This window comes from Gorilla gorilla, chromosome 3 (assembly GCF_029281585.2).
Source record: "Gorilla gorilla gorilla isolate KB3781 chromosome 3, NHGRI_mGorGor1-v2.1_pri, whole genome shotgun sequence".
Lineage (NCBI taxonomy): Eukaryota > Metazoa > Chordata > Mammalia > Primates > Hominidae > Gorilla > Gorilla gorilla.
Genome location: NC_073227.2, coordinates 150,019,114 through 150,032,019, shown reverse-complemented (window position 1 = coordinate 150,032,019; position 12,906 = coordinate 150,019,114). Strand labels below are relative to the sequence as shown.

The window sequence follows — 12,906 nt, the reverse complement described above, 5'->3', positions numbered from 1 at the left end:
TTTATTTTTGATCATACTACAATCCACCCACCACAACCACCACTGCCAGAATAATTGCTTCCTACTTCAAATCATCTAGTGGTAATATCTTTCCCAGGGTTAAGTCTCAATTTCATATTATGTCCTAATATGTAATAAATCATACAAATGTCTAAGCATATTTATATCATGAGGATGTAAGAATACAAAGTTAATGTTTCTTTAACATAGATATTTGATATTGCACGGTTCTTGAAATGTTACAAGGAAAGATTATTTAAAATATCAAGATAAACTTTCAGTTATAAAATGAATAAGCTCTGAGAATCTAATGTACAGTATGGTGACTGTAGTTAGTATTATATTATTTACTTGAAATTTCTTAAGAGAGTAGTTCTTAAGTGTCCACACCACATATACACAAATGGTAACTGTGTGAGGTAATGGATGTGATAATTAATTTAACTGTGGTAATCATTTCACAATGTGTACACATATAAATCATCATGTTGTATACCTTAAATATATATAATTTTTATTTGTAAGTTATACCTCAATAAAGTGGAAATATAATGAAATAAAATATGAAGGCATTGGATATACTATGTACATAATAACTGTCTTTAATGATCCACTTTAAAGGATGAGGAAATTCTTCTTAGATTTCCACAGATTTCTTCTATCCTCATTGCCATTTTATTTTTATGTTATCGTTTTCATTCTATCTAGGTTTTACAGCCTTTATATAACTAACCCCAGCTGTCGTTCGTATGTATGTTCTTTATTTAAATATTCCAATGCTCAGAAAATTCCTCACTTTCAATAAAATTTCTCTGAGTTTTATATATTTTGTTTTATCTCTTGGTTGACTGGTTTTCGCCATCATGAAAAAAGAAGATCATTTTACAAAAGAAGATCTTGAAGATTCTTGCCCGCTTAAGCACAATTGCATGTTGTTTTCATGGTCGAATGTCAACTTGAAAAGTTATAATATCCTTGAATCACAGAATTCCTATTCATGGCCCAGCATCCTGTGGATGAAATACAAATTACCTCAACCCTATATAATATGTAACAGTGGGGCAATTAGAATAAATATTATAAAAGCTTTCATTTGAAAAATGGGATATGGGCAACAACACAGTAGCCATTTGCCTAGTACATCTACACCTTGTTGGGCCATGATACCTTGGCAGAGGTGGGATTCTTTAGGCAGCCAAATTGCTGACCTCGGATCCAGCCCTGCGGTAGGATCTCCCTTGTTCATTGTCCTCTGTAGTAAGACCTGTAATTGGCAATATAGAAGTTTATCTCTTTGGGAAATGTTCAGTTTTGTCAACTCTCCTCCTGTGGTATAAATTTTGTAGTCTGGGTATTGCTTTAGGATTTAACAGTCATAGAAATTTTTAACTAGGCTGTATCTTTAGCGGAAACTCTTCTAAAATACCCTGTTTAGCTCTCAGTATATTTTCTTTACCTCATTTCCACAGCCAGATATATTGCCTAGAGTCTCGTTGAATATAGGGGTATCTGGCTCTTGGCATTGTACTTCTTTACCTCTGCTATCACTTTAATGGCCTCTGTACTGAAGTGGACTCTACTAGCTCTGAATGAGAAGGGAATGATTATCTTCTCCTTGTGCCTCGCTTTGTATCAATTCAGTCTTCACAATGAGAGAAGTCTTCTTCAGCCAGGGACAGCTTAACAGGAATGCTTGCAGGTGGGCTCACATTGAGGGAGATAATGCTATGTTAAATCATATCTCCTGCTAACACCCCCAACACAGACCCTGATCACATTAGCTCTTGAGGCATAAAATTGTGTCTCTCTTAGCATTTAACAAAGTTATAATTTGTTCATTTTCTTCTTTCAGACATAAAGCTCAATTCTCTTCACCTTCAGCGTAAATTTGTCCCTTTCCTCTGGGATTTTAATGAATGCTACGAAAAGTAAACAACACAGGCCTATGTCATGATCTAAGTATCTGCATAAAATAAGCCTTAATTTAACTAACTTTTTAGGAAAAGCATAATGAATACTGAAACTTCTAAACCTGAAAGAGCAAGGTTCTCAGTATTCTCTCTGCTCTATATCCTCAGTTCAACAGGGTACATATTTTGAAATCTGTTGCTTTCAGGATACCATATAATACAGACTTCCAATCTTTCTCTAACATTAAAATATCTCAGTCTTTTGCTACTGTGAAGTATCAGGTTTTTTGAAGAAAAGTATAACTTGGCTATATTTATAGAAGGATCTTTCAGTGAAGATGAGATAGAATTTGGGGAAAGTCTATCTCAAAGTAACTTAACATTGATTTTGGTTCATGTATCTTACAGAGCAATGAAGAGTAACGGTGAGAGGAAGACAGTGAGAAAGAGAACTTTTGTATACAGTCTCAGCATTTATCAGGACACTGTTCATATTCAAATGGTCAGATAGACCAAGAAAAGAAAATGAACTGGGCAATCAGAAATGGATTAGGCTATCAAAAAAAGAAACCCAATATTTGTCTTTCTAGGTGAATATGATGTATCAGGATTCAGAATGAACAGTAACACAAGATCAGCCAAAATACTTAGAACACTAAGTTTAGTTCTGTGTCACTTAGGAATGCCTTTTCTTCCAATAATCAAAGAGCTGATCACAGTAGTTAAACAAATTTCATCTCCCATTGCAAGAGGTCCTGAGCAGGTGGTACAGACACTAGTTCAGCAGTATCACATGGCCTAGCTACTATGTTTGCTAGTTTTCTCTTCGAAGTAACAAGGCTGTTTCAGCTATGACAATCACATGCATTTTTACTAGGATGAAAAGAGAAATAAAACAGATCTCATTATCAGAAAGCAATGACTGGGAAAAATCACAGTTGACTTCCATTTATATCCCATGGGTCAAAATTGTGTGATATGGCCACTTCTGTGCAAAAGACAAGGATAAATATTAGGTATTGTCTACCAAGGATAAACATTAAATCTTGCCTTAAAGAAAACTTCAAGAAATATGACCTCCAAAATGTCACACAAAAATGCATAATAAGTATCAATGGCCTTAGTTGAAGTGGAGTAGGATAAAATATTTAACATAATACACATGGCATTTTAAATAAAGTTTCACTACCCTGAACCCCATACAGTCTGCCATACAAATTAGCATCATGTCCATGCTTAAATGGAATCATATTAGGCATAATATAAGCCTACAATGGCCTAAAGGATATATAATATAATCTGTTTCTCTTAATTTTGACTTATAATTTTGATAAAATTTTATCTTTGTATAAAGAATGAATACTACATATATTTGTAAACATATTATTTTTATGGAAAGATAAGGCCTACTTTTTAATTTATGCATCCTTCCCACATGCTAGCATACATTATCTCATCACATTTTATTCTACTAATTATTAAATATTTATTTTCTTAGATGAAAAAAATCAGAGACTCAGAAGAGTTTGCCTAAAGTCACAGTATAAGATGAAGAACTTGAAATCAATGAAAACCCCTGCTGTCCCGTGACACCACAACACACTCTAATATCTTGCTGTATGAGAGAAAATGAACACCAAGCTCACCTCTTCCTTTATACTGAAGATTATGTTCCACTTGCAGCACACTGCTGGAACAACACTTAAATGTCACTCTTCCCATCCAATTCCCTTTTTTGTTTCCAAGCTTGAGAAAATGTGTCCTCTGCCTCTGAGACATAAAAGCAGCCCCTTTTACCAAAAAATCAACATTCTAGATCACAGTTCAGCAAACACTGATTTCCCCCCAGGTTTTTGGCCATGTTTGCACTGTCTAGTGTTAGTTATGCATATCTTTCACTCAAGCGCAAGTTATTTTGTGTGCAAGAACTATCTTGCTTGTTCTTTCTTCCTGAAAATTTCTGTCTTTCTGGTTCTTTCTTCCTGAAAATTTTTATGTCTTTCTCTTACCTCTTTACCCACTATAATAAGCTCCCCTCTATTTATGAATTGTATTTGCTAACCTTGCCTGAAAGGGAGGCCTATCTAGTTAGCCCAGTAGAACAGAATGTAGGTGAGGCTAAAGATTAAATGCTATAAGCTTTTCTAAGGTCAAGTAAGAGGATATGCATAAAATTTATCACAGTGCATATCCTCATATATGTGCAGAGTGCATATCACTCATAACAGAGTGAGTTATACAGAGCCAGTATATACTATTAAGGCAAATGTTTCAAGATGTGATTTGTGATAAACCAGAAATCAAAGAGGATGGGAATGGGACATTGTTTTGATTAGTCAGACATTGGTCCAATAACTCTCAGTACAGCTCATTACTTCAAGCAATTGTTTTCCTGGGTAGATTGATATCATTTAAAAGGACTAAAAGATAATAACTTTATATTGAATATATGTTTAAAAAGTATGTCAATAGAAATCATGTGCAACCTGATCTTTCCAGTCATATATTTCAGTCATTCAACATAAAAAGGCTATTGATTTTTCTCCCACTTTTTAAATGATGTAGCTTTTTGCCTTTTTCAGCATTATTCCACTATAATATTCCTCTGCTCTTTTGATGTTTCATATCCCTCCCCAACAATCTATTATCCCTTTTATTCAAGATATTGAACCACCCCCATGCTCTTGTCTTAGATGTTTCTATTGAGCTTCCATCCACCTATAATTCTTCACCCCTATACTTCCCCCATCCTCCTCTCTCCTGTTGACATTTCATCCTTTTCATCTACTTGGTTACTTGGTGGGAAGGATAAAAATCAACTCAGGGTACATTGAACAACTGGAAGACAATCTAGTCTTTCAATCTGGCCATGTTTTCTCAATCATTTAAGCCTTATGAATATTGACTGTGATCAGTTTCTAAATAAAAATCTTTTTTTTTCAGAAAAAAAGCATTAGAATGAGTAACTTTTTCATACTTAGGTTTTGCTTATTAGTAGTTTTCTATCACTTTTGAACATTAATCAAAAGATAAAAAGAGGTGATTTTGTTTCATTTAGAATCAATGAATAGTTTTAAAAACCATTTGATATTACTTTCAAAGAACTCTATCTCCTAGCAAACTGACTCTCTTTACTTTAAAGGTTCCATTTTCATAAGTCAAGCAGCACTGTAAAAACTGGCTGGGATCAAAACAGTCTCCTAATCGGTCTTTCCACTTCATCTCTTTCAAATCTCATCTCACAGATTTTCTCTGCACATCACTGCCAGAATTGTCTTTCTGAAATAGAGCCATATCTGGCCTCCTTCTGCAATAGACTGCATTCATAGTTCCTATGCAGTAGGTTTAGGCTCCTAGACTGGCATCAAATTTTTCTATCATAAGATCCATGACCCTTTTAATATACTTCATTCCAGTCATGCTAGCTAACGATTCCTTTTAATCAGTGTCCAAAACTGTTGAGCTTCTGTGCTTTCGATCACACCTTTACTCCTGGGCCGTGGCTCCACTTAAAGATGCCCTTCCTACTCTTTTCTTCTTAGTGACAACTTTCTCATCTTTCACAATTCAACCCAAGCTTTTTCACCTCCACAAAGTCTCTGCTTTAATCTTAGGCATAATTTTCTACTCTTTTCTTTGTTTTCTAGTTCTAATATTTACAGAAAATGTCAACTACAGTACTACTTCCATTATTTTATAATTGTTAACTTCCATGGAAGTTTCTCTTAGGCTATAAATTTCTTGAGGGCAGGAGGTATGTCAGATGTACCTTTGAATATAGCATTGATTATTATACTTAGTGCATTTAATAAACTTATTAGAAAGTTGCATAATGAATATAAGACAAGTGAAAAACAAATTGTGAAAATTTTTTAAAAAGAGAGAGTACAGAAGTTAAGTGGAGATTGAGAAAAATGTCACCAATAAATAGAGATCAATGTACTATGAAGCTAGTCCTCCCTTCCCCACCTTGCACAGCACCTGAGAGAGGGAAAATTTTGTGGCTATTTTCAAATATATGTATTTGAAAATAAATATAAATTGCACCTTGCGCTGTGCAGGGTACAATTGGCAAGCTCTTCTATTTAAGCATTCATGATAGATTGCCTAAGGGACCAGAAACTCTAAGCCTAATTTGTTATAACTTTTCTTTTTTAAAATATTCACTTTCAAAACTAATTTTACATTAATAAATTTATGTTTTTTTCCTTAATGAGAATCTCCAAATTTTATAATCTTCAAACTCCAGAAAACAATTCCATTCAGTCTCACCAATCAGACAGGAAAACATGACAATGGGAACAAAACAAGACAAATAAAAAATGTAAGTAATTCATTCATAAATTTCCCCTTATACAAAAATGGCGTACTAGCCTCAGTAGCATAAAATTTTTGAGATAAGACAGATTGTAGGATAACACAATTTAGTTTATAACTTGGGAGTTTTATGAGTTAATTCCATACAATGTCTTTGGTATTATTTTCATTTGTCCCTTAACTTTATTCTTAAATACCTACTTTTGGTAATAATCTGGTGAAATCCCCCAGGGAAAGGCCATTTGCCATTTTTCTTTTTATTTAAGGGCAATATCCAGAATTTAAAACTTGGTACAGTAATATAAAGTTAGAGTTGACCCTTGAACAACATGTGGTTAGGATGCCAAGATCTCATGTAGTCAGAAATCAGCAGATAACTTTTGCCTTCCTCAAAACTTAACTTAGCTATCAATAGCCTACTGTTGACTGGAAGCCTTACTGATAACTTTAACACTGGATTAACTCATATTTTATATGTTATAGGTATACTGTATTTTTTACAATAAAGTTAGCTAAAGGAAAGAAAATGTTATTAAGAAAATCAAAAGAAAAATATATTTACCGTTCATTAATAGAATAGTAAATATGATTAGTGGAAGTGGATCATTATAAGGGTTTTCATCCTCATCATCTTCACGTTGAGTAAGCTGAGAAGGACGAGAAAGTGGAGGGGTTGGTCTTGCTGTCTCAGAGGTGGCAGAAGAGGAAGAAATTCCAATTATAAGTGACTCACATAGTCCCAACCAGTGTTCTTCAAGGGTCAACAATACATATAAGTCAAAAGCTTTAAAACTATGTTCTCTTTCATTTTCTAAATAAAATTAAACTATATTACCAAATACTGTCAAAGTGATATGAGTTATAGTACTAATTTTTTATTACATTATTCTAATTATTTTCAAAACACTTTGATTTTAAGAAATTGTTGGTATCAGATTTGTTTGAAATGGCTGTCATAGTTATGATTTGACATTAGAAAAAATATAAAAATTTCCAAAACTTCTTCACAAATTTGATAGATATTAAGTTATTTGTAGTTTCCATTTCTCTTAATATCAGTAATATTATTCATAGCTCCAAAGCTTCATTTGTTTTTTGTGGAAAAATTGCAATTATATAAAGAATTTTATACTTATAGTAATATCTGCTATTTTAATATATTCAATATATCTTTTATTGAAGGTATTTGTCATGTTTTACTCCAATAATGTTGCAAACCAAGGACCCCAAAACTCAATGTTGTACAAAAATAAGCATTTTACTCTTTTGCTTCTGGTTCTGCAGGCCCATTATGATTGTGGCTGATCTAAGTCAATTCATCTGGGCACCTTGGTTTCAAGCTGCATATTATCTGGGCTTGGCTTCAAGCTAAAGGTTAGGTTTAGATCTGCTACAGGTGTCAAACATTACTCTGGAACCAGTAGTTACACAGGAAATATTTTCATTGCAATGACAGAGCAGCACAAGAAAGCAGCAAATGGCAATGCCTGAAAGGCCTCTGTTGGAACCATGACACTGCCACCTCCACCTACATTTCATTGACCAAAGCAAATCACAGTGCTAAGTCTAACTTTAAAAGGGCTGAGAAATATATTCCACTCCTACTAGACACTACTGAAACTCACATATCAAAAAGTAAGGAGGAATAAAGACTTTGAAATAATGTGGTATACATCATCAACCAAACTTCAAAAATTTTTAAGGCAAACCGATTTTGTTAGGCCAGATGAGAGGAGGTATTTTGTGGAGTGGTATCATATTATTAATGTCAGGAGTGCAGATCCCGTTGCCTAACTTCCTGGAATCAAATCCTCACTGCCCCATGTAAGCTTTAGATGCTAGCTCAGTGCCTCAGTTTCCTCATTTGTAAAATAGGGATGATTATAGTCAATCTATTGCTGAAATTAGTTAAAAATATATCTAATAAAATAGTTATAAACAGACCACAGATTATAAATAGTTATAAACAGTTATAATAAAAAAGTTATAAACAGATCTCAGATTAAGTGCTTTATAATATGCATCAACTCTCTAATCAGTCACGAAGATGAATATTGCTAATGAAATATGCAGCAGACCTTAGGTTCATTTTAGTGATCATTTACTACTAAATAAAGGGAAATTTCAACCGGTTGGCAGAAAGTGGAATGCAAATCTTAGGAATGACATGTCCTTAATCATGCATCAAGATCTCACCATTCTCCCCAAATTATGTAACACAAGTTTCAGAAATGCTTGTGCAGCTGAGAACATCATATCAGATCCTGAGATGTTTCCATTCAGACTGAAGCTATGAGTAGGAAAAAAACCTCCCTGCCTTCTGGGATTTTCTCTGGAACTCAGAGACGAAGAGCTGCAACAACTACAGTTTCCACGAGTGACCACATAAGAGCAACTGAAAGATGGAGGAGGGGAAAGGAAAACCCCTGAGCCAGTGGAAGGCTGTCTGGATATATGGAGCCAGATAGTCAAGAGACAGTGATCTCCTTATATGCCAGCACGGGTAATAGGGTTGTGATGTGGCTGGCTCTGGCCAGGGGCTTGTGTGTAGAGCTGTGGCAGGCTCAAAGGGAAGCTGCAAGGGTGGCCCAGCGACACCCAGGATGAGAGTTTCAGGCAGGGCACCACTTAGCCTTGTAAATTGGCTATTCCCTATTAAAGGTGGCAGGGAGGCAAGATTTATGAAAGCGATTACTTAACTGCATGGACAGAATCTATTTTCAGAGTTGCAGTAGAATCATGTGAGCCACCTGAGCCAGATGTAAAACTTCAGTGGCTTGACCACCCTAAAGGTGGATCCAAAATAGGGCCTAAAAGGAAACATTTCAATATTTAAATGGATGATACAGGGTCACGGGAACATACCAGTGGTGTCTCAGCCCTGTTTAAATCCCCAGTATCTGGAGTAATGCCTGGTGCATTGAACGTATGCTGTGACTGCATGTTAAATTGTGTCAGTTTGGAAGAGTGCAATGAAACCCCTCAAACCACAAATAACTTTTTATTTTTAAAGTTGAAACAATTATACCTGCCTTATAGGCTTAATAGAGTTATTGTGAGTAAAAATTGAGTTAATGAAGTCTAAAGAGGACCACAGAAAATAAAGTAAGGTATACATGTACACTTGGAGAGAGAGAGAGAGAGAGAGAGAGAGAGAGAGGAACTAAAGCATCCAGCCTGTAATCAAGTCACACACATTACCAGACTGACCTTCTTTATTTCAGAGAAGGAAAGAAAACAAGTGACCTTGTTTAATCTCCTTGTCACCTGCACCCGTAGGTAAAGACAAAAATAATATTTTCTAGAAGAAATAGTCCTTTTATATAGAATGCCATTAGCAAAATATTTCTGATTGAGGGTTATTTTTAGTAAATAAAATCAAGATCTACAGATTGGAGGCTTGGCTTCCTAGAGAATGTCATGCAAGCTATACAACTCCCTGGTGTACAGAATGGAAATAATATTCCTCATGCTTATAATACATAATTTAAATACTCTTTCTGCAATGCGACATAATAACTCTAAAAAGCCTCACTTATGTATCTCCTCTATTATTCTGGGCAAAGATGTGTGTCTGGTGTGAGAAGGAAAGAACAGAGGAAAGGCTCTTCCTGTCCCATAGCCCTCTTTTCTTCATCTGAACCTCCTTATTGTCTGTATCCTTGAAATCCTTAGTAATGTTCAATACAGGATATAATATTGGATTTGCTTGAGCAGGATTTATTAATCCAATTCTAGAACCAATGGTATATCAAAAGTGCCCTTTCCCCCATTTTCCCTACGCTCACAGAAACACGTGGGATAGGAAAATGGTTAAAATGGAAACTAAGCTCTGTCAGTTCCTCTGTGCCTACTGGGGGTGAATTTTGCAATACTGTCTTAGGATTAACAAAGTCCATTAATATGTATGAATACAAATTTAGATATTAAAAAGTCAACTGACAAAAAGTAAATGGTAGAAAGAAGAACTTTCTTAAAAAACAAAGTAATAAATTGAGTTTGCTGGAATGGAGGTGCCTGGAGAAGGAGAGAAATAAATTGGGAGTGCAGCATAGTTGGCATAATATATTTACCTCACCAAACCTTCATTAGAGTCTGAAACACATAAAATGCTTTCTGTAGACAATTTCAATGGGAAATAGTGATAATAGTAAAAAAGCTATACTTTATATCTGTCTGAAATGGTCCCCAGAAGAATGGTAAGATGATCCAACATGAACTAACTAGTTGGAATTAGGAGTTTATAAATGAAGATGTAAAGAAAAGAACGGAGAAGGAAAAGTCACCATTGTTCTTCCACAGAAACTTCACAAAGGCTGCAGAAATTCAGGGGTTTAACAGTCTGTGTGATGGGCTTTCAATTTACAAGGATAGAAAATTTCAGCTGATACCTATGACAGTTGTAACAGGCAATTCACGTGTAATGTCACATTGCACGTTTTCTAAATACAGAAGTTTGAGACAATGGTTTAGAACCTGTACCTTTAAAAAGACACACTTGATTCACCCATCAGGATGGTGAAAAAACACAAATATTATGATAGATTTATCTATATAATTACACAAAGTTAAGAACTTCTTCAGAAGAATGTGTTACTGTGACATACAATTTTATAGTTTCTACTTCTTCAGGTATCATATTTGCTTTTTTACTTTACTAATCCTAAATTGAACATATCCTAATTCTTAAAATTAATTCTAAAAGTAATGAAATTAGTCATATTTAGTAGCCTACCTATCTACTACTTTAAGAAAATATCCCAAAATTTAGTGGTTTGGAATAACTACCTTCTAATATATTTTATAATTTTGTGAAATAGCAAATAATGCAGGCTCATTCTGGACAATTATTAGCTCCACATTACATGACATGAATACTTGGTAGTAGCCGTAGATAGCTGAGGTGGTCTGCTGGATCCAAGACAGCTTTATTCCCATGTTTGGGATCTTGGCAGAGCTGGATTCTACTGGGCTCACTATTTTATTTTGTAATCTCAGGGCCTCTCCACCACGTAGTTTATTCAGGAGGATAGTTGGACTCATACTACAGCTTAGGGCCTTAAGAGCAAGGGTCATAACAGACAAAAAGTGGATGCTATTAGCCTCTTAAGGCTGTGGCCCAGAAACTGGCATGGAATTATTGCAGCTATATTCATAAGGCACTCACAGAGCTCACCAAGATTCAAGTGAAGAGGAACTTGAACTCTTCTCTCAATTGAATGAATATTAAACCTTTGTAATCATTATTAATCTACTGCATAATTCAATCTAAAATTGTGATAGTGCAGTCCATTTAATTTGTAATGATTAGTTTTATATGTATAGTATTTTAATGTTTTATTATTCCATCCTATAATAACTGATTGAAAGAGGTTCATCTATAAGATAAAACAAATCTATTCTTATTTATCTTCTTAACTCTCTTAACTCAGGCAATGCATAATCTTTTAAAAAGTGTTCTCTTTTTCTTTAAAAAATACCTAAGCATTTCTATGAGATGAAAGTTGACACGTTTATAGTTCCTTGTTTGGATTTTGAGTTGCATAGGGAAGAATAAGGCACATTTTCTTTTGTCAGGTAAAAGCTGCAGAATATGAATTATGTTGATTCATAATAGACATGTCATTTCTAACCTTCCAGTCTTTGCAATGTGAAAAACACATTCCACTAGTCATGAACATCCTCTTAACTGTACATATGCTCCACCTTAACCTTGTATCTCCTCCAGGTATTTCCATGCTGATTTGTTCTGGTCTGACATCTCCTTTGTGTGCCAGGATTTAAGTTAACCTTTTATGCTTTTATAACAGATGCTGTATACGCTGTAGTCAGGCATTTGGTTAATTGCTTCTCTGATGGAGAGACCATCTTCAGTTGCAAAGGATTTAAAAAGATTCAGGAAATCTACAATAGGTAAATTATGAGAGGATCAGAGTCTTCCCTGCTAGAAAAAAAAAAAAAAAACGTAAATGTTAAAAGCTTGATCTGATCCTCATGCTCATGCATATTTCTGAAATAAGATTTGTCAACGGCAAATGCAAAGTAGCTCAAATTTGATATTAGTGACTTTGTCTGTTTTGTATGCTGAAGCCCTAAAGCAGCAGAACTGACTGCCAAGTATTGATGTAAGTGTATTGACAAAACAGAAGGCTTCACAGTGAGGACATTCTCTCATAAGGCTCCACGCAGTGACTCTGTAATTACAGCTTCAGTCTCTGCGTATCACATCTCTGGTCCACTGAACTGTTGAACTTGATTTCACCTCTCACCCCCTTCTAACAATGAACAACCATCAAAAAAATGACAGAGGGAGGAAAATGACCTAAGTACTATAGCTAATAACAAATTACCTAAAACAAATATTCTTTCTGAGATGTGGAAGTTAAGGTTTATCAAAGAATCAGAAATAATAGATACCCTGTGCATCGTATCTTTTGCTAAATTCCACTTTAGTAGTGTGTACAACTCTGCTGTGATTTCTTAGAAAATAACATACTACAGAGGGAATCTCCTCTCAATAATGCATTAGAAAAAATAAACCTTGTTCCTAAGTGAACTGTGAATTATTTTACACCAGAAGAAATACTGATCATCATAACAGATTCACTGTTTTTATGACCTGCTGAAGAGGCTTAAATCTACACTGAGATTTTTGTCATATTTGCATAACCAATATGCA

General features: G+C 34.7%; 1 long non-coding RNA gene across 1 annotated transcript; it reads right to left on the bottom strand.

Moving 5' to 3' along the window:
* Nucleotides 1–739: 739 nt before the first annotated feature.
* On the bottom strand, nt 740–12,152 carry LOC129533187 (uncharacterized). Its single transcript, XR_008679248.2, has 4 exons — nt 11,934–12,152; nt 6,790–6,874; nt 3,557–3,680; nt 740–1,010 (listed from the first exon to the last, which is right to left on the bottom strand). It is a non-coding gene; the product is annotated as an uncharacterized lncRNA (long non-coding RNA).
* Between the last annotated feature and the right edge of the window lie 754 nt (nt 12,153–12,906).